The 19,185-nt window shown below is 45.4% G+C and overlaps 1 long non-coding RNA gene across 15 annotated transcripts; it reads left to right on the top strand.

Moving 5' to 3' along the window:
• Positions 1–2,351: 2,351 nt before the first annotated feature.
• On the top strand, positions 2,352–18,973 carry LOC128843562 (uncharacterized). 15 transcript variants are annotated; one of them, XR_008446314.1, is made up of 8 exons: positions 2,352–2,657; positions 8,869–9,278; positions 14,461–14,504; positions 15,323–15,569; positions 15,675–15,777; positions 16,543–16,661; positions 17,264–17,352; positions 18,702–18,973. It is a non-coding gene; the product is annotated as an uncharacterized LOC128843562 (long non-coding RNA). The 15 variants fall into 15 exon arrangements; XR_008446313.1 differs by lacking the exon at positions 15,323–15,569; XR_008446298.1 differs by lacking the exon at positions 15,323–15,569 and having other exon boundaries at positions 14,233–14,504.
• Positions 18,974–19,185: the final 212 nt, after the last annotated feature.

Genomic DNA, 19,185 nt, shown 5'->3' with positions numbered 1-19,185 from the left:
CTCCTGTGTCAGTCTCTTCCAAAATCCATTTTGTGCCACATTTTTTTTTTTTTTTGTTGAGATCCCCAAGCCTCTGTGGAGCCATTTGAATCTGTGTTCAGATGCATTTTTAAAAGATTGCTGCTCACAAAATAGCTTTTGCTGATTATTCTTCAGCTGAATAGAAGTGCTTGAAAGTTGTCTCCTATGAGTTACGTGTAACAAACTATCTGAGTTCAGTGGGTGTGACGTGAATTCCAGAAACAAGGAAAGTTTGTTCTCAGAATGCAAAAAAATAATAATCTAGATTTAGAAAGTGAAGGAAAAAATCCAGCAACTCAACAGAGATGAGTGAGAAAGAGGCTAAGTATTTCTGATATACCAAAGGTTGACTAAGTTTCTCTGTCTCTCTCACATATACTGCAAGAAAATGGCTTTTTTTAATTAGGGAGGAGCATACTGTTATCTTCACACAGATGTACAGGTGTACAGCTATGCTGTGTTGGAAGTGTCACCTTAACTTTGCTTTTCCTTGCTTTATGTTTGTTGTTTGTTTGAGTTTGAGGGTTTGTTTTTGTTTGTTGGTTTTTGGTTGGTTTTTGTTTTTCTTTTCTTCTTTTGAGGCTGTAAAGGGTTTTGCATGTGAACTTCACTTGTTTTGGGAAGAATTGGGGGTAGTGAAAGGGGTATGGTTGAGGTGCATCTGTAGGAGGGCTTCCTGTATACAGTAAGCTGCTCCACAGGTAGCCCCTCAATCATGGCCCCCTTCATACTGGAGCTGTGATTCTCATGAGGATCTGAATGGGTTTAAGGTTTTACAGTGTTCCCCTTTCCCCAAAAAACAATCCAGTGGAATGGCCTTCCATCCCAATATTACCACAAACTGACCTATACCTTGGGAGTGTTTGAATGAGCCCTTTGAATTCCAGGTTTCAGAGTAGCAGCCGTGTTAGTCTGTATCCGCAAAAAGAACAGGCGTACTTGTGGCACCTTAGAGACTAACAAATTTATTTGAGCATAAGCTTTCGTGGGCTACAGCCCACTTCATTCCATTCTATGCATCTGATGAAGTGGACTGTAGCCCACGAAAGCTTATGCTCAAATAAATTTATTAGTCTCTAAAGTGCCACAAGTACGCCTGTTCTTTCTCTGAATTCCAAGGATCCTGCATCTTTTTCTGAATCTGCCATGTTTCCTTTTAACTCCTCTCCACAAGCAGAACCTCCCTACATCCATTCCCCACCCTAAACTGACCCTTACACAGGATCAGTCATGACACATGGCTTCAGAGGCAGATTAGTAGATGTTACAGTCTTCTGTAGCAAGCTGAGTTGAAAGAGAGGTTAGCATGTGAAATCTACCAGGCTTTGTCAGAGAAGCAAAATGGTGCATAGCTTTCCTTCCTTAGTGTAACTCTGGATTGCTAGAAAAAGCCTCAGAATTAAACCTCCCACATTACTGTGAACCCGTTTTCTCTCCGAAAGCACTGGGAGTCATGCTGAAATTATACCTTATGTCCCAGAATTCACTGCACCTCCATGCATCCTCCCAAAATGATGTCACGTGTCCTTTAACACACAGCTTCTGAATGCTCTGTCCCTCCTCCCACCCAGATGAAATGCATTTCTTCCTTCCTGAACCCAACGCCCAGCCCTGCTCCATGTCTCTCCACATTGCCCTTACTTCTGAAAGTAGTGCAACATACCCTTTTCTCCCTGCCCTGACACGCTGCAGTCAAGTACAAGGAAGTACAGAACAGAGCTCAAAAAATGTATGCTGTTATTTCTCCTCTGTAGTGAGGAGCTGTTATTACAGCCAATTGGAAAAGACACCCCAACCACCTCCTCGAGTCCCACCACACCATTTTTTTTTTTTTACAGGTTTTTACTCACGAAAGCTTATGCCCAAATAAATCTGTTAGTCTTTAAGGTGCCACCAGACTCCTTGTTGTTTTTGCAGATACAGACTAACACGGCTACCCCCTGATACTTGACACCACACCATTATCTCTGGCGTCTCTGAAGCAGAAACCTCAGAGCTCCTGGCCCCCACCTCCCAACCGGGTACAGCTAAGAGTGGCTGCGAGGGGAACCTGTCACGTCCCATCATCCAGTCACTGGGGCTGGGTGCAATCTCCCTTGGCCAGTGGCGTATATACAGAGTTCGCTGTGAAATCCTCCCTCTCTTGTGCGTGTTCAACATCTTTTACTGCGTATTTCATGGTGACTGTTCTGTAGTCTGTGCCCACAGCTGTGTGTGTGAACGAGCCCTGTGAGTGTTGTATATTGTGGTGCTGTCTCTTTAAAACGTGTCATGCTGCCATGTCCTCCCCTTGCCAGGGAGCTCTCACGTGAGGCAGAGACACTCGGCGGCTGCCTGCTCCGTCTGCAGGAGCCATCTTGTTATGTCTGTAGTGAAAAGGTACATGTGTCTGGTCTCACTCTGGTTTCCTGCAGTACTCGGGCTGCAGCGCGCTCACAAAGACAGTGACACCCGCAGCTGCGGCTGTGCAAGCAGCGCTGTCTGGCGTTAGCAGTGACCCCAGGCTGCAGGAAGTAACTGTTTTTGCCAGGACACAGCGTGTCAGTAAATGGTGCAAACTGCAACACACACAGACAAGAAGCTGCAATGCACAAACCAGCAGAAACCAAACAGAAGGCACAGAGAATAAAGACACAGTGAGTACACAAAAGTGAAGGCAAAATTAAAGCAGTTAAACTAGAAAATAGTATTAAAAAAAATCCTGAGCAGGGAGGATTGCAAGCCAACCCCACCTTTATCTTTCTTTTGCGATTTTGCTGAAAATTGAAGGAGATGGGAACAAACCTTCCAGATCTGTATGAAAACCTCGGGAGCAGATAAAAAAGAACAGGGGATAAAAGTAGCCATTTTACTGCACATAGTGGGAGAGGAAGCTCTGGAAGTTTATAACATTCTTACAGCAGCCAGCTGAAAATGCTTTAGTTTTGGATGAGATCTTAACAGTGCTTAGAAACTATGGCAACCGTAAGAAAAATGTTGTCTTTTGAACGGTACCAATTCTGTAGTGGTCTCACCTACGCTTAGGGGAAGGGCAGATAGACAAGTATGTCATAGAGCTGAGGCAAAAAGCAAGAAATTGAGAGTTTGGAAATACTGAAAATGATATTCTCAGATACAGTACTGTGTTCAGTGTCACTGATAAAGGGCTAAAGGAAAGGTTGTTGAGGAAAGTGGAAACCTGATTTGGGCTTGCAGAAAGCAATAGGCATTTGCGGAGCCTCACAAAGACACAAAATAGAGATCCCGTCTTGGCCATATACTGACAAGTTTGTAGAGGCTGTTATACAAAAGAATACTCAGGGCTTCATGGGGAGGGCCCAGCTGCTGGTGAGTCCAAGCAAAGCAGACACACCAACCACTTACACAAAATTTCTGTACACACTGTGGTATGACAGACAACCTATGGAAAAACATGTCACAAATGTGGAAAATTAAATCCCTATTCTATTTGCAGAGTTTAATCTTAATATTGGGGTGGAAGCTAAATGTTTTCTAATTCACAGTTTGAGAAAGAGAGCAGGTCACATCCAGATAAAGCAGTCTGTTGTTGTGTTTATAGCATATGGTGATTCCAGAATATACTCTTAAGGGGAAGTCACCTTAGCAGTGGCAACTGTTAAAGCTAAGTTTCAGAGTAGCAGCCGAGTTAGTCTGTATCCGCAAAAAGAACAGGAGTACTTGTGGCATCTTAGAGACTAACAAATTTATTAGAGCATAAGCTTTCGTGGACTACAGCCCACTTCTTCGGATGCATAACGAAGAAGTGGGCTGTAGTCCACGAAAGCTTATGCTCTAATAAATTTGTTAGTCTCTAAGGTGCCACAAGTACTCCTGTTCTTTTTGTTAAAGCTAAGGTCAGTCTTCAATTGAAGACTTCACCTTAGTGATGAAGACTTAATCGCTAAGGCATTTACAACACTACTGATAGGCAGAGAAGCTTGCATACAGGTACACCTAATATGTATGTGGGTATGCTGCATACCAAAGCACCCAGCACTAAAGAAGAATTGATTGCACAACACCTGGAATTCTTCAGGGGACTAGGAGAGTTCTGTGGGAAACATCACAGATATACAGACCCATCAGTCACCATTGTCATGCATGGCTGCAGAACTACACCTTTTGCAGTGACAGAGACTCAGAAATTCACTCAGACAGTTAAGGAAAGAGTCATAGCCAAAGTGAACTCACCCACTCCATGGGTTAGCAGTTTAATCATAACTGAGACAAAGTATGGGAAAATTAGGATTTGTTTGGATCCCCGATGCCTTAATAAGACTATATTGAGACAGCATTACTCTATCCCCACACCAGTAGATGTCCGTTGCTGACTAGCTGGTAAAAGCATATTCATTATGCTAGATAAGAAAGATAAGATAAGTCTCCATGCCTTAGTGAGGAGTCAGTGAAGGCAGGATTCCCCGGGCGGCGGTGGCGAGAGTGCGCCGCGGGGCTCCACAGAACAGCAAAGGATATGCTGAGAGGAAGCCATCAATGACTGCAGATAGGAGCCATGGAACTAGTTATGTGACTAGAAGGAGTTGGGCTCAGAGGCAGATTGTCTCCAGATGAAAGGATATGTGAGCTGTACCATTTCACAGAACTGTATATGGTAAAAGTGTAAGGTGATGGTAGTGTAAGAATTTCTAGAACTAGGGATTATATAGTCACTATAAACCCCTGGCTGGAGATGGACAAGTATCTACTTCCTAAACCACAAGATTTATTTGCAAAACTGACAGAGGGAATGAAGTTGAATAAACTAGACTTGTCCCAAGCATACCAGCAGATGGCAATGTAGCCACATGCAAAAAAATTTCTGTCCACAAAAGGGGTATTTAGGTATGAAAGATTACCCTATGGGGTAGCTAGCACACCTGTTCTGTTTCAATGAATAACAGATCAGGTACTGCAGGAGGTAAATAGTGGTGTCTGTTATTTAGATGATTTATTAATAACTGGGAGGACTTCAGAGGAACATTTAAAATATGTAGAGGGGACACTAAAGAGATTACAAAAATATGTTTTAAAGTTAGAGATGAGTGTGCTTTTTTTTCAAAATTAGGTTACTTGTTTGAGGCATTGTGTAGATGCAGAAAAGGTTTACCTATTAAAAGAGAATATAAAATCAGTTGAGAACACTCCAGTGCTATTGACGGTCTCAGAGCTTAGATTGTTTCTAACCGTGTGAAATTATTATGAAAGATTAATTCCAAATTTACCAACATTAATTGCAGAAACTATAAAGTGGGTTTGGAAGGAAAAGAAACATAAAACTTTTGAGGTAGTGAAAAGGAAACTAGTTCCAGCCTATTGGTACATTGTAATCCTGAGCTTTCCATAACTAGGGCCCTGAGAAATTCGCAACTATGCAGAAATTGTGGAATTAGCCTAGTACTGCAGTTTTTCCTACAGCAGGGAAGTAAAAGTGGGCACCTGTACGTTCTGGTCTCATGCTCAGGAAAATCTGTAGCCTCACATGAACTTTTGCTTCGACGTAACACTGCCTGTGGATGCCTGCTTCTGTCACTCCGTTGTAGGGGAAATCGCAGCAGTTTGGGGTGATTCAATGTCTGCTTTTATACAAAGGAATGTAGCATGGCCTTTCACTGATGGCATTCTGTGTATGTCCTGTGAAATTTGTTACTTTACCTGTGACAGTGCTGTAATTAAAAAAAAAACAAACAAAAAAAGATTTTCTCAGGGCTCTACCCATAATCTAAATTTAAATTATTAAATAAATAAATAATAAATAAATAAACGGAGATATCCTATCTCCTAGAACTGGAAGGGACCTTGAAAGGTTATCCCAGCCCCCTGCCTTCACTAGCAGGACTAAGTACTGATTTTGCTCCAGGTCCCTAAGGAGTTTTTTAAGTATATGAGGAACAAAAGAAATCCTAGCTATGGTATAGGCCCGTTACTAGATGGAGATGGTAACATTAGAATATCAGGGTTGGAAGGGCCCTCAGAAAGTCACCTAGTCCAACCCTCTGCTCAAAGCAGGACCAATCCCCAGACAGATTTTTTTTTACCACAGTTCCCTAAATGGCCCCCTCAAGGATTGAACTCACAAGCCTGGGTGTAGTAGGCCAATGCTCAAACCACTGAGCTATCCCTCCCCCAAAGTACCTGGAGATGCTGGGGAATGAGCCCAAGGCCTCGTACATGCAAAGCATGTGCTCTACCACTGAGGTACAGCCCCAGATCTAACCTAACCTGTGACGCCTCTCCTGGAGGAATTGGGCCTGTCATTTCACACATTTGTAAAGATGGGAGTGAAAAATCCATAGCATTTGCTTGCAGAACATTATCAAAGGCTGAAAGATAAGACTCACAAATTAAAAAAGAAGCGTTAGCATCATTTGGGAGGTTATTAAATTCCATGAATGCCTGTTTGGGAAACAATTTACCTTAATCACTGATATAGAATCATAGGGTTAGAAGGGACTGCAAGGGTCATCTAGTCTAACCCCCTACTAAGATGCAGGATTTGTTGTTTCTAAACCATCCAAGACAGATGCTGTCCAGCCTCCTTTTGAAAACCTCCAGCGGAGAAGCTTCCACAACCTCCCGAGGCAGTCTGTTCCATCGCCATATTGTTATTACCATTAGGAAGTATAATCCACTGGTAAAAATACTGGGCCCAAAGGTGTTCCACCACTAGTGGCAGCAAGGCTGAAGAAATGGGATTTGATCATAGCTGCCTTCCCGTATGACATTTATTATAGACCATCAGAAAAACATGCTACCGCAGAAGCACTCTCCTGTTTGCCCCTTTACACAGGGAAAGAGTGAGGAAAACTCTGCATATGGAGTCTCTTTCCTAGATGACCTTCCTATTACAGCTAATGAAATTGCTCTGGAAATAAGAAAAGATCCCATTTTGGTTAAGGTGATGCACTACGCACTATCAGGGTGGCCAAATCATATAACAGAACAACTTTGCTCTTACTATTTCAGGAAACTGGAGTTATCCCTGTAGGATGGTTGTTTACCATGGGGACTAGGGTTGCCTGGTGTCCAGTTTTCGACTGGAATGTCCGGTCGAAAAGTGACTCTAGTGGCTCCGGTCAGCACCACTGACCAGGCCTTTAAAATTCCGGTTGGCCGCCCACAGCAGGGCAGGCAGGGTTCCTGCCCAGATCTGTGCAGCTCCTGAGAAGCTGCCAGCATGTCTGTCTGGCTCCAAGGCATAGGGGCAGCCATGGGGGCTCTGCACGCTGCTCCGAGCACCAGCTCTGCAGCTCCAATTGGCCGGGAACCCCAGTTAATGGGAGCTGTGGGGTGGTGCCTGCAGGCAGGGGCAGAGCGCGAAGCCGCCTTGCCGCACCTCTGCCTAGGAGCCAGAGGGAGATGTCGCCGCTTCTGGGAGCTGCCTGAGGTGAGTGCCACCCAAAGCCCACATCCCAAACCCCCTCTTATGCCCCAACTCCTTGCCCCATCCCTGAGCTCCTTCCTGTGCCCAAACTCCCTCCCAAACCCCTGCCCCAGCTCGGAGCTCCCTCCTGTGCCCCAAACCTCTCATTTCTGTAGAGCCCGCACCACCAGCCTGGAGCCTGTAACCCCTCCCACACCCTGTGCCAGCCTGGAGACCCCTCCCACACTCCAAACCCCTCTGCCCCAATCCCCAGCCTAAAGCCTCCTCCTGCACCCCAAACCCCTCATCTCCAGCCCCACCCCAGAGCTTGCACCCCCAGCCGGATCTCTCACCACCTCTCGCACCCCAACCCCCTGCCCCAGCCCAGTGAAAATGAGTGAGTAAGCGAGGGTGGGGGAGAGTGAGTGACGGAGGGAGGGGGGAATGGAGTGAGTGGGGGGCAGGACCTCAGAGAAAGGGCAGGGTAAAGTTGTTCGGTATTGTGTTATTAGAAAGTTGGCTACCCTAGTCCTTTGTAAGGCAGTCATGACGTTTCTATGAGAAGCAGGGAATGAGGAGGGAAAGTTGTCTGAAGCTTGAGTCCAGCAGAACTAGCCTTATCTGGATTTTAGCTTTTAGTCCATATTGTATTACAGCCTATATTGGTTTCCTGACAGCCCCTCCTCCAGGTTTTTCTGTTTAGGGTAGAGAGTATTTGTATGAAATTACAAGGGGGGATGAAGTGGGAAGAAGATGCGGTAAAGCAGGTATTGGGATCAGAGACACATCTGGTAAAAGGGGGGGATAATGAAGAGGCGTATAGATAAACTGTTACCAGATAAAGGCTCAGTACAAGTACAAGATGTGGTTCCTGAAGTTGATTTAAACAGAGTCTGAATGAGCTCTTCACTGACATCTAGTGATGAGCTGGGGGAAGAGACTTCAGGAACCAACCTTGTTTGCATAAAGAATACAAGATACAAAGGATACAGACTAACACGGCTGCTACTCTGAAACTTGTTTGCATAGACACGCCTATTGTGCCAAGATGTGCAGCGTGTTGGAGTGGCTTTGCCCAAATGACCACTTTTGGCTGGTGTAGGATTGCAGGTTACTTTGGTGTTGGGTGCAGGGGTGAGGAAAGGTTGTTGTCCTTGTTGTGTGAGTGGGGGCATCAGAACTGTGCTTGGCCTGCCCTGATTGAGAGGGGTCACCCTCAACTAAAGAGCTTTCACTAAGCAGGTGGCAGGTGTGCCAAAAGCTAGTGGAGAGGGGACATAGAAGGCTGTGATTAAGTGTCTTGATGTTTTTGGTCTCGAGATGTAAACCTTGCCTTTGTGTCTGGGACCTTGAAGTGAAAAAATTCTCTAAGTTATATCTGTTCTTATCAGCTTCATTCTGCTGTGTCTAACGAGTCCCCTTTTACTCTCTTTTGTTTAATAACTAAGCTGATTGTACTCACTTGGGAGTCTTTTGTTTTGTTACAGATTGCTAGAGCTAAAGTTGCTGATACCCAGGTGTATGTGCTAAGCTTAGACCTGCTGTGGGGCAGTATCTCCAGTCTGCTTTAGTAGCAAGGCTGCTCTTCTAACTGCTGAAAGCACTGAGAGCTGTGTTAAGTAAAGGGACATCAAGGCATTGCAGAGGTTGCAGTAAAATGGCACAATGGTGGCGTGAACAATGATGCAGGCAGAGGCCAGTGGCCTAGTGCCTGACAATGAAGCAGCCAGCGGCAAGGTGAACGATGAAGCGGTGACAGCAGCAGGCAGCAACACAGCGTGAATGGTGCAGCAGCAGCTGAGGCATTGGTCGGCCCCTCCCCTATCCCACCAAGATGGGAGGCGAACTCACCGGAACGCTCCTCTGAATTCTGCATCTTTGCTGACCAAGTACAACTGTGAGTGCAGTGTAGTGGAGGGAGAGGGGAGTGGCATGTTAAAGGAACACTTTTTTGTCAGACTCACACTGCAAGGTGAGAACCTGAGGCAAAGAACACTGCCCAGTGTACTGTGGGGTGGGTGTTTGGCTCATGGTCACATGCTTGTGGCATTTCCCCAAATTAATGCTTGCTTCCTTTCCCCTTTTTATTGAAAGGTTTCTTTTCTATACTCAGACTCAGTGCTTGCCAGAGGGGAAGTATTGCCTCTTCGAGGTCCCCAAGGGCAGTGTAATTTTTCCCAGATTGCTGGTGGGGGACTCAAGCCGCTTCTGGGTTATATTGTTAAGAGGGATCCCTAGACATTGAACCCAACCCCACCTGGCAGAAGAGTTACATTTGAAAAAACAGTTACTTCTACTCTAAAGAGCTAATAGAGAAAACCTGCATTGCCAGCTGCTTCCTGGCCAACTAGCCACAGGTCGAGCTCTTTCACGTGGACATCTTGTCTGTTGAGCTAGAGGACTATGTGATGGGTTGAGGAGACCAAACTAGCCAGGAAACATGCATGAATCTAAGGAACACCAAATATTACAAGAATCATAATAAAATCATGGGAGTTGACACTGCTAACTCCCTTGAGCCCCTTTGAAAACCCCAGTGGAAGAGTAAAACTTTTATTTCAGGATAAGAGAGAGAGTTCAGTGCAGTGACTTGCTAGCTAACATTCTGCATCTAAACTGAAACACAAAATGGCTACTTCCTCACAGCTGCCCCAATGTCAGAGAGATTGTTTGTCTACAGTGCTGAAAATCTGCTAAAAAAGCATTGTTCAGAACAATTTCTGACTTCAGATCAAATTCGGCGAGTAGTTTCAGCCAAGCAAAAAAATTGGAAATGTCAAAAAGCGTTTCAACATGTTTGAACTGAACTGTTTAGACATTTTATTTTGAAAATATAGTTTCGCATTGACATTTTGTTTAGAAAATGTCACCATTTCATTTTGACATGTCATTTTAAGTTTTTCATTTCATAGAGAAAAAACAAAACTTCTGGTTCAGTTTGAAACTAATTTTTCCTCCCAGATTTTCAGTTTGGTCACTGAACCAAAATATAAATCATTGACCCAGCTCTATACTCCAGTGCTCTGTCCAGTCTGAGTTATAAATGGCTCATGCTGTTGGGGCTTTATTCAGATTACACCACTGTTGCACTTAGGCTTTGGCTACACTGACGCTGTGCAGCGCTGCAACTTGCTGCGTTCAGGGGTGTGAAAAAACATCCCCCTGAGCGCAGCGAGTATAGCGCCAGTGTAATCAGTGCCTACAGTGCTGCACGCTCGCTCGCAGCGCTGCAAGCTAATCCCCTCGGAGAGGTGGAGTACATACAGTGCTGTGAAGTTCCGAGTGTAGCCAAGCCCTTTGTAGAGGAAGAAGCAATGATGTATCTCTCATGGATATAACCACTCAGCCACTCCCATCCCTGTTAAATTCCCAGTCACCACCCAGCACTTACTCCTATAAAATACTTTACCCAGATCCTTAAAGGTGCCTAAATACCTTGTGGACCTGGGCCCTTGCAACTTCTTGACATTTAACCCTGACATCGCTATCCCACTGAATTTGCACCTGTAGATACCCCCAAGTCATTGTGTGACTTTTAGCCTGTAAATACCCAGCTAATCTATGGCTTCTGAAACTGTAAATACCCAGTCACTCAAAAAAGAAAAAAATACTCTTTATATCTTGCTCCACCATGTCTTATCCTGTAATCAGGACATTTTTGCTCTGCCGGTCCCCAGCCATTCCCAGTTGCTTCCTTGCTAAGGTGCACACATACATGTGGCCAGACCAAGGCCAGGACACTAGGTTATCTCTGAGAACTGCCATGGGGTGTTTATTTTGCTCTGGTGAGGCCATGAGAGAGTACAGGACAAGGTTGGGTTAACCCCTCTGTCCTAGCACAAGACCTTGCACACAGCAGGAACTGCACACAGGGATACTACCTATGCTGAAATCTGCTTAGCTGGGGACAAATAAAGCTGGGGTTTAAGGTAGACCCCAAGACGACGACTCCTGAGGAGACCCAGTGCTTGGTAAATGTGACAAACATGGTCAGTAGGGGACCTTGCAGGCTCCAATGATGGAGCAGTGAGGGGGTTGGCATCAGAAGAATGGGCATGCCTGACCCCTGCCTGCTAAGCTATGGGCAAATGTTCCTCTCAGCCAGTTCTTCTAGTCCCCTCCCCCACCATAACACCACTTGCTATGCGTGTAATCTGCAGGTTACTATAGCCCCCCATAGGGAGCACCAAGGCCAGGGTAGACCAGAACACCATGTTTAGCATTTCATGAAGTCACATCTGCTTGTGTATTCCCCTGTCCCCCCCCCCCTTTGTGCTGAGCAGCCTGAATGCATCAAAAAGGAGGTGACCCAGAGCTCCCTCCTCTGCACAAAAGGTAAGGGCATCTCTCCAAATTCTGTACTGCTGAGACTAGAACCAGCAGGGAGGGCAGCAAAGGGAGGGAATCTACAGTGTCTCCCTCAGTTCCCAGCTAACATGATATGCTCAGAATACCCCCACGTAAAACAAACCCTTGGTGTGAACTGGTAGCTAGGACTCTTGCAAAACACTGTGAATGCCTGTTATATTGCACTGCCCCTAATATTACATCCACACTAAGGACCAAGGACAGCCAAAACTCCATCAAAATCCACTCCAGCAAATCCTTCAAAAGGAGCTTGCAAGTGGACAGCAAAAACCACCTGCTGCTTCAGCAGACTGCCCTGCCTGATGTTCCCTGTATGTGAATGGCAATGGCTGTGTCTATGGGCATGGCAACACTGGAAACTTCAAAGCGCTGTCGCAGGAACGCTCCTGGGGCAGTGCTTTGAAGTGCGAGTGTGGTTGTGCGCGAACGCTGGGAGAGAGCTCTCCCAGTGCTCCTGGTAATCCACCTCCACGTGCTCCCAGCACTTGGAGCCTGTTTACACTAGCGCTTTAAAGCGCTCTGACTTGCTGCGCTCAGGGAGGTGATTTTTCACACCCCTGAGCCAGCAAGTTAGAGCGCTATAACATGTAAGTGTAGTCAAACCCTATGTGCAGCTCAAAGATCCCCAGCCCACTGCCCCTCACTGTGGGGCAGCTCCACCCAGTAATGAACCATTCTTGAGTTTGCCTCTTTTTTGTTCTTTGGTACATTCATTCTTTCTTTGTTTCTTTTGTTCTTTGTTTCATTCTTTATTCATTCTTTCTTTCATGTATCCTGTTCCTGTGTTTCCTTCACGGTTTTGAAGGAACTCTTTTTCTTAAGCCTCTTCAGATCAATTCTGCACCCAGAAGAGTAGATTTATTTTTTTAGCTTTAGAATCTCTGAGTGGTACATGAGGCAACCCATTTTTCCCACTGCTGTCTGTCCAGAGCAAATGAGTCACTCCAATGTAAGTTGTCTCCATGATGGCAGCATCATTTTCAATCATCCTGCTCAGAGAAGTAGATGCATTTCCAAGTGAAATTTATGCCAATTACATCCTATTGCGCTCTTTTTGGTTTTCCTCTTTCCCAGGCAGTGAGGTTTCTGGGTGACATTAACTGCAATGCATTGTGTCTCCATTGCAGATACAATCATCTGCAGGGAGGAGTCTGTGTGCTGTAGTAGGAGTCAAAATTGAATCTGGATCTGAACTTAATGTGGAAAAGAGAGGATAGAGGCAGATCTGTCAGAAAGGTGTTTGAGAACTGCCACAGTGTTAAATGCAGGATGGGAGTGATTGGGATTTTATTGTCAGGATTATTTTCCCTTTGTTATAGACAATCCTGAGATACAAGATCCTCGTGCCCAAAAAGACATCTGGGTTCAATCTCTCTCTGCAGACATTGAATGCTTCCTGCACAGCAGCCTTGCAGCAAAGTTTGATCTGCTCCTTTCAGACAAGTCACTTCCCACCATTGCCCCAGCTCCCTGAATGACAAGAACCAGCCAACTGGGAAACGGGGGAGAGGATGGTTTAAAACAGGACTACCGATTATAAATATTGTTACAAATCTGGGGCACCCAAGGACTTCCCTGTTGTCACTCTGCTGAACTGCATAGCCTCTCAGGGCTGCACTATGACTGTGTGCATAGGACTTGGCTTCTCCTACCCCAAAAACCTGGGCCTCAATGACTGGAGTAAAAGGAGATTCTCCACTAGATGTTAGCAGTATAGAGCCTGTGATACACAACTAAGCATTTCTGATTCATCCAACAATGCCCTGCAGTGCATATATATACTAAATAGCTGGGTACAGTGTTAGTGCTGTTTTATAATGGGGATGATTCACCTTTACTCCCTGCAGCCCTTTAGCCCTCCCTGGGCTCAGTCGTTAAATAGTCCCAGCCCTGGTATGGGGCCATATCCCCAGTGCTTCGTCCCTGGAGATACGACCTTCCTACGGCCGGGTTCAGTCCCAGCATCTAGCCAGGAGCTCCTTCCTTGCTCCCCCGGTCCCTACTAGCAAATTGTCTTTGGCTCAGTCCTGGCAGCCAGCCAGGAGCCTCTCGCAGCCCCAGTCCCTTCCCTCACTTAGCTGTCTGTGTGCCTGCTGCTCTTCAGCCAGGCACACACTCCTTTCTTTTCCAGCTCCAAACAGCAATTAACTGCTGATCTGTTCTACAGCTCCTTTTATATGGCCCTCCTGGCCCCGATTGGCTGTTCTAGCAGCCCCGCTGATTGATTGCTTCCGCGCAACCACTCTAAGCTGCTTGGAGGCTCTCTCCACAGCTCCTTTCCTGGGATGGGTGTGGCAAACCCTGAGGCCTCCAGCAGGGGGCCTTGGGCCTAGTCCAACCCATCACAAGCCCCCAGATAACAAAGTCCAATAATTTTGGATCATGTCCCTGTACTATGGTCCTAGTGAAACACTTGAAACATTAGCTCCCTCACTCTGCATGGAACTTACTGTGCTTCATGGCAAAACCCTTTCTGTCTCTAGGTGTTTATAGAGCACCAGCACCACAGAAACCAGGCACTGTATTAAGAGGCCTCCACTCAAGCCCTGTCCCTCCAGGGGGCCTTTCGCTACCCTCTCTCTCTTCCATGTCATTAAGTTATCACAGTGCAACAGGTAAATCAGAAAGATCTTCACAGGCTATTCGTGCTCTGGAGCAGAACGTTTCCTCCTCATTCGTGGTCCAGACTAATCCAGTCTCTCTCATTTCAGTTATGCCAGGACGTGCAATAGCTCCAGTATGGCCATTGTTGATGGTAAGATGCTCTCAGGCTTCATCCCTTCAGATCATCCTGGTAGAAGGTAAAGGATGGGAGTGACTTGAATAAACCATCCCAGGAGCAGAGGGGGTTACGGGCTGTTATACCCTGGGCTGGATAAAAAGGAAAGGACCAGGCCAGCCAACCAGCTTTCTGAGCCATGAGGGCATTCACTGGAGCCCACTTGGCTCAGGACACATTGCCATCCCCTTCACTCCATACAACCAGTAACCCACTTAGGCCACACACTCACACACACACCCAGCCAACCAACCTACAGACAGATTTTATAGGTATCTAGGTATTAAAATACGTTTGAAAATTTGCCTCCAGTGATTTTGCAGTTCCCACTTTGACCACTAGATGCCACTGTTGTTTCACAGGAATAGAAGTGGTGAATCATAATATCATCACATAAAGAACAGGAGTACTTGTGGCACCTTAGAGACTAACAAATTTATTAGAGCATAAGCTTTCGTGGACTACAGCCCACTTCTTCGGATGCACTCCTGTTCTTTTTGCGGATACAGACTAACACGGCTGCTACTCTGAAAAATATCATCACATAGAATATCAGGGTTGGAAGGGACCTCAGGAGGTCATCTAGTCCAAACCACTGCTCAAAGCAGGACCAACCCCAACTAAATCATTCCAGCCAGGGCTTTGTCAAGCCTGACCTTAAAAACCTCTAAGGAAGGAGATTCCACCACCTCTATTGGTAACCCGTTCCAGTGCCATTCACATGGGCATTTCTGCAGGATCTGGGATGCCTCTTATATTTAATGCTTGTTAATAATGGATCCTCTTTCCCATAGCCTTGTTTAAAGCTTCAGGATGATCGTGTGATGATGCAGGTGGAAACCAAGAACTGTGTCCCCTTCTACATGGAGAACATAAATTCAAAAAGAAATTTTTCCCTCTGGTGTTATATATGTCTACAAGTTTTAAACAGATGCCTTTTGAAAATTTTTAGTCTCAAGGCCAAAAATCTTAACAAGACAACTGTAAAGAAACTGATCAGATGAACAGGGACTCTCTGGGCTCTCACCTCTGCCATGCAAGGTGAGAGCCCTATGTATTTGGAATCCACGTCAGTAGGTCTTTGGTAAAGAGAAATTGATATTAAAAGAAAACATCTAATGCTATCCACTGTCCTCCCATTCCCAGGTCTCTCAGAAGAATATCAGTTTATCTTTCTCAGCTGAGCAAGAACTTCCTGTGTCCAACATCAAACCAGTTTCAGTGCTGATCTACGGTTACTATAAAAGAGGTAGGAGGCCTGGCTGAGATCCTTGTCTATTTCCACTAAACTGGGTGATGTTTATTTGCACTTTGCTGTTGGTACCTTACCACAATTGACAAAGGGCCACAACCAGCCTGTGTGTTGGATGTTAGCTCCATGTCCCTCCCAGGTGCAGCCAGTGGACTCACTGGAACTCACCAGACCCTCCGTGTATGTTGTAGCTCTGCCTTGGGAAGGGATCAATCCAAAATGGAGAGATTTCAAGAGAGTTTCATCAAATATTTAGTGACTTACTGAACATGTCAGATTCTGCCCATGAGTTTATAGATCAACTGTGAAGACAGGTCATTCTGAAACAAGGGAGGCTGTGAGCCAGGGGAACTCTTGGTGCCAACTGGTGGAAAACACAGGGATGCATAAGTGTTACAGGGATCCCCCTGGGCCTGGTATTTACATAGTACTTTGTCAGAGTCTGATGCAAGATCTCTACTGAAATCTTGTGTCACACTGGCCATCATAATCATTGCAAAATTTATGTGTGGTTAATATGTAAGGAGCTATGTATATATAATGAAAATTATGTTTTAAGTTCTGTGAGTTGGGTGCACCTACCAGCAGTGGATAAGCAAGTTTCTTTCAGCCAGAAAATGTTTATCTATTGGTCTGTCTACATTTAAATTGAATATTGTATACTTCAGAATGATCACCTATTTACAGTCTGAGCAAAATGCTAATCAAGTGATTGCAAAGTCTCTAGTGAAGACAATGGCTTTTTTTTTTTTTAAACTACAGCTGTAGGGACAGAAACAAACTCTGCATCTTTCCACCGAGGAGGCAAGAGGTCAGCATACTTGTATCATGAATGGAAAATCACAGCCTAGGTTGGCTGTAATACACTGGAAGGATTTGGGGTGAGTTTTTGCTCTGACATGACAAGTAAAGTATAGGCTCTAGAATGCATGTTATGATTTTATTTTATATGTAACACTGTTTCCAAAATTTCTGCTTTTTATCACTTAAAGAGCAGAGATTCCAAAAAAAAAAAACCCTCTCTCTGTAAACAAATCTAAGTGCTGTGTGTAAAGCAGAGCCATGTTCTACAGTGTAACTGACCCGCTGTGCTGTACTGCTCATTGGGAACGGCAGATTTGGAGAAGCTGAGAGTGTCCAGTGGATCAGGGGTTTAGCATTGCAGGTGGATGCTTGGATGGCTCAAGGGTTGGATTGTATCTCTCATTAACCAATAAAGAGAGCAAGGCCTGGAAGGTAGTGCTTGTCTTGCCAGGGGCTGGTGGTGTTGGGGAACTGACCCACAGCAGGTGCAGACAAGGCTTCCTCATGCTCAGGGTGGGGAGTAGCGAGGTCCCTCACATCCATGGATAGCATCACACAGGCTTCAACTTCTCAAAGGTGTTTGTGAGTTGGGAGTACTCTAACTGGGGCAGGGGACATTTAAGTGGCAGTTACAGCAGTGGTTTGATAGAATGTGACATTTGGGTTTTTTCTTTTCCAGGCAAACACGTCTTGTTGAGTGCCGCACAGCCTGTGGTCAGACATCTCACCCGGAAAGCAGCTGCAAGTCTGCAGCGATTAGAGCAACATGTGAGTGATACTCTACATAGAGAGCGATAAGAGTGGGGAGAGGGGAAGGGGGGAGGAGGAGAGAGTGGGTGGCATGCAGAGATGTAGTTAAATGAAAGGAAGAGCTGTTCCAAATCCAAAATGCTCTGAGACAGTTTGTAAGGTATTTGGAAATGAGCCCATGTCACTGGAAAAATATACAAGATTTTGCAGATGTTGGGCTTGGAAATGAATCCCTTTTTACAGTGAAAATAAACCTATTCCTGAGCAGAAAATGGGCCCATCAGGTGGGATTTTCAAAAGCAACTAAATGACTTAGGAGCACATGTGCTATTGAAAGTCAGTGGGCAGTGTACAGCTGAGGCACTTTTGAAAATCCCACACATCAGCTGAAGGTGACTCTGGGATCGGAATTCTTGCATATTCAGGATTTGAAATGTCTCACGGTGCTGATCCTGTAACAGCCACTTCAGGGAGCTTAATGGAAAAGTGAAACATGTGGGGCATGAAATTGTCTAAAACATGGTGAAAATCTCTGTGCTGAATTCTACAGCTGCAGTGGTTTGTAGAGCAGGAAACAAAAGGAAGTGGGATTAAGTGTGGATTTTTTTCCCTCCTGGCACAACTAGAATTCCCATTAAAGCCAATGGAGCAGAGTCTGATCTCTCGCTCCAGCATAGATCAAGCGTAACTCCCATGAAGTCCACAGAGTTACATCAGTGAAGGAGAGCGCATGGGTGGGGCCCAATGGGTGGGGATGTAGGATTGCTCTGCATGGGCCCAAACAGGCTGATGTTTCATGTAATTAATAGAACCCCCCTTTCAGGACTAGCCTGTTTAGCTGTACAGAATGATATTTTCTGGGGAGAAAATTGGGTTCTTTTTGGTGCAGACTCCCCCTTTTCATTGCTGTGACAGAGTGCTGAGGTCTGACCGGTGGGACAGCAGCTGCATGGCTTTAGCCTCAATTAGTTCCCCCGGGGATAGCTGCTAGTGCAATTAGCCAATCAGAAGGAGAGGCTGGGGAGCTAAGAAACAAATTAGACCTCAGCTGGCTAACCTGATACGTCAGGAAGGAAGTGCTACAAGGAAAGGATGACTTGGCTAGCTGAGTCCAGACTGAAAGAGTTCCCAAGACAAGGAAATCTCTTCCCCCTAGGGCCCTGGTAAAGATGGACTGAAAGATGTAGGATTAAAAACTGTGATGTTGCCCTGTACTAGTGTTGGTGGAAGGGTTTGGAATAAAATACAGACTGAACACTAACAGAAAGTGGGTCTGAGCAGTTTCTAGAGCATCAGAGGATGGACAGAGCATCACCCTGTTACAATCACTCATGGTTTTTACTCTGTGTTTTTTTTCTTCTTCACAGGACAAACATGGAATGTGAACTGAGGAAAGAAGCCAGACAGCTTATTTCCCTCTGACTATAGACTCTTAGTAAATGTTACACTTACAATCTGATTGACTGCACGCTGTGACTGTCCAGTGGTAACTTGGCTAGATTCAACCCTAGTGTTTATATCCCCTCCATGAACTCCCTCCAGATCTAAAAGACCACACATGACCGTGGTTCCACACAGACTGAGAACAGTAGTTGGTCAAAGCATGTAACATTCCCCATAATAAACTTTTCAAATTCCACATGTCTGGGTCCTGGTTATCTTGTTCTCTCTGCACACTTTAGTGGCATGAAACTGAAGAACACTTATTGCTAGTAAACTCAATATTATTGCACTACAAAAGGGAAATGCTAACTTATGAACACCCCAGCTGACCAATTCCAAAATTTCAGGGAATGTTCTAGGCATCAGTGGGCAGAACCTTGCAGATTTTGAAGAAACATGGATAACTGG

The sequence above is a fragment of the Malaclemys terrapin genome, chromosome 1 (assembly GCF_027887155.1).
Source record: "Malaclemys terrapin pileata isolate rMalTer1 chromosome 1, rMalTer1.hap1, whole genome shotgun sequence".
Taxonomy (NCBI): Eukaryota; Metazoa; Chordata; order Testudines; family Emydidae; genus Malaclemys; species Malaclemys terrapin.
Note: the sequence above shows the minus strand (reverse complement) of the source record. Positions and strands in the feature narration are given on the sequence as shown.